Genomic DNA, 3292 nt, shown 5'->3' on the forward strand with positions numbered 1-3292 from the left:
ATCATGGGCTCGGGCCGAGCCCATTTGGAGGTCGGCCCGGCCTCCGACGTGGCCCGTGCGGGGGCCACGTGGCGAGGCCCCATCCGGGGAGGTGCCGCCCCGGGCCCCGTTCTTGTCCGCGCCCTCGGGTCGGTGCGGGTCGGTTCCTAATATATCCGTCATCAGTCCCCCACTCTCCGAGCTGCGAGTAATCGTCAGTGAAGGAGAGTAGACGCTCTGGCCGACCTCCAAAAATGCCGACCCCGAGACGCCCGCGTCCCCGCGTTATAGTTGCCGTCCAAGTGTGCTTCTCGCGATAATGATGAAAAAACTTCCTCCGGAATATGACTCCTTCATCTGCTAGGACACATACACAGTAGAGTCCTCTTAGGTCTTGGTCATCTTCTCCAAGTCAACCAATCACATCCATCTTTTCAACAAATCACATCCCTCTTTTCATCTTACCCCCCCCCCCCCTTTTTTGCATTTTGAATTTCAAAACTCCCCCTCTTCCTATCTCCCCCTCTTCTATATAAACCCCTTCCCTTCTTTCATTCTCCACTTTCCATCACTCCAACACCCATCCTCTCCCTCAAAATTCCGGCCAGCCCCCCCCCCCCCCCTCCACCGGATTCCGGCGACACCTCTGGCGAGCCACCACCGGATTCCGACGAGCTCGCGGCAACAAGCTCCGGCCGATCTCCAACTTCCCCCGTCGCCAAGAGTGGTACACCCCTCTCTTCTCTCTCTTTTCCCTTCTTTACTGCTTTTTTTTTTTCGAACCACCCTGCCGCCGCCACGACGCCGCTGCTCCGTCGCGGCGGCGCTGTCGCGCCACTGCCACGGGGCGGCTCGCAAGCCGCGCCCCCGTGGTCCCCGGCCGACCTCCCGGGCTCGGGCCACGGCGAGGGCGGCAACGGCCGCCCCTCACTGCCGGGGACGCGCCGCCCCTCGGCGACGGGTCGTGCCGACCTCGCTCGCCGAGGCCGTGTCGGCCGGCCTGCTTTGCCGACCTTGACCTCGGCCTAGGGCCGAGGTCCTTCAAACTGCCTTCCCTCTTTTTTTTTTTTTTTTTTTTTTTTTTTTGTAGCACCTGCTACGCCGTGCCGGCGCCGGCGCCGGGCTGGGCTTCGCCGACCTCGCCCGCCGAGGCCGTGCCGGCCACGGGGTCGGCCCGACCTCGGCGTGGTCGGGCCCGGGGTCCTTGACGACCACCAATTTTTTTTTTTATATGTGTCAAGCACGGCCCGTTCTTACGCCCCTTCTTCTTTATCTCGTAGGTTTAGTTGGTGCATGTACACTTCTTCCGGTTCCTTGGACGATTTTTTGGACTCCGTAGACACTCACGTCCTCCCCATGGACGATACTAGCGACCCCCCCACTCCTTTTCCTGCTCATTCCCCCTCTGGGGAGGTCACCATGCCATACGAGGGTCCGTTGGACGCCCATCCTCCCGTCATGGAGGATCCCTTCGCGGTCCCGTACGAGGATCCCGTCTAGTACACTCCTCTGGAGACACTCGTCGCGGCCTCGACCTTGGCTCAGACCTCTGTGCAGGAGTTTGAGGAGGCCAAGAGCTATGTTGGATCTGCGGGTGAGGTACGCCTGCCTTCTCCGTCGGGGAATGTCACCGAGCCGCCGACACCCCTCTTATTCGGGGTTCACGTGCAGTCCATGTACCTTGGTTTTCGCTTCCCTATTCATCCCTTCGTCAAATCCTTCCTCAACCACTACGGCATCGCACCCGGGCAGTTGGTGCCGAATGCCCATTACTTACTTCTTGCCTTCTTGCTTCGCTGTCACACCATTCATGTCAAGCCCTATATGGATCTCTTCCAGAGTTTGTTTCAAGTCACCTCATCCTCCGGCCAGGCCAGTAAGGGGTTTGTGGGTATAGCGGCCCGGGCGCGTATGAAGACGTTCCATGACTTCAATAAGACCAACAGAGATTGGAAACCGCACTTTGTCTTCATCTCGGTTGGTGATCGTCGGCCGTTCCTATCTTGGAACAACAGGTTTGTGCGCCACAGGGCCCCGCTCCAGATGGCCGCTCTAGCCCGGGACGTCCATGCCTTCCGGGGCGATCGGGGAGAGATTATCATTGGCGAGATGATTACGCCGGAGAACATGCGTAGTCTGGGCTTTGTATCGGATGGGCCGCTACCACCTCGTATTCGCCCGCGCCTTCTGCGCACGCCCCAGTCAGATGCACGTCCCTTGATCGAGTTGTCGGACGATGAGCCCCCAGAGCAGTCCCCGGGATCCTCGGGTTCTTCGGGCGAGGTCTTTGCCGAGCCCAGGTCCTCCGGGTCCGCTGTCGGCCCTTCGCGTGCCTCTACTCGTGGTTTGTTCCCCTTTCCTTCGCTGGCCCGTCGTTTGTACATATGGCTTATGGATTAACCCTTGCTCGTCCCCTTTTGCAGCGAGATCTCCCATCATGTCTTCGTTCCGTGAGCGCCTTGAGCGTGTCGTGGCGCGTGGCCCCATTGCGAAGAGACAGAAGGTTACCGCGCAGTCTGGCGTCCCCCCTTCCGAGCCTGGTGCGCCCCCACCGGGAGGGACGCGGCCGCAGGCGAGTCGCCCCCCTGTACCACCGGCTATACCGCCCCCGTCGCCGCTTGCCGAGCACGCGACGCGGAGCTTGCCCCTTGTCGTTCGAGAGGCTCTCCGTACCATCGAGGTATGCATTCTTGCTTGTGACTTCCTTTATTGCACTTAGTCCTCGATGTTGCTTTGTTATGATTGTGTCTCTTCTCAGGGTCGGGCCGTGTCCACCGTGGCCCTTGTCGAGGATGAGCAGGGTCGCGCTCGCGAGCTGGTGCGAGCTTTGGAGGCCGAGACCAGGCGGGCCGACGAGGCGGTCAGGCGTGACGCCGAGTCCCGGAAGGCCTTGGAGGCGGAGCGGAAGAGGCATGCGGAGGAGCTCGGACAGGTCATCCCCGCCTACAAGAAGTCTGATGAGTTCGAGCGCGACGCCGAGGAGTATGTCCGTGGGCGCAGCGGCGATATAGTCACCTCGTGGCTAGCTAGTGATGCCGGGAAGGAGACGATTGCGGAGGAGAGTGCTATGGCCTTCCAGGTGGGCCGATATGCTATGCAGCAGGAGATCTACACCGCCCTTCGTCAGAAAGGAGATGCCTTCGACCCGGTCGTCCTCAAGCTGCCGGCCGAGATGGAGAACCCCGAGCCAGTGACCCCTGCGGCGGGCTTCTCACTATCACCCCTTGATCGCGCCGACGAGCCTGTGGAGTTGGTGGCCTCCTCGGGAGTTATCTCCCCCACTTTGCTGAGCGTTCATGTTCTTGACTTGGAT

This window comes from Ipomoea nil, unplaced genomic scaffold (assembly GCF_001879475.1).
Source record: "Ipomoea nil cultivar Tokyo-kokei standard unplaced genomic scaffold, Asagao_1.1 scaffold2975, whole genome shotgun sequence".
In the NCBI taxonomy this organism is placed as follows: Eukaryota; Viridiplantae; Streptophyta; class Magnoliopsida; order Solanales; family Convolvulaceae; genus Ipomoea; species Ipomoea nil.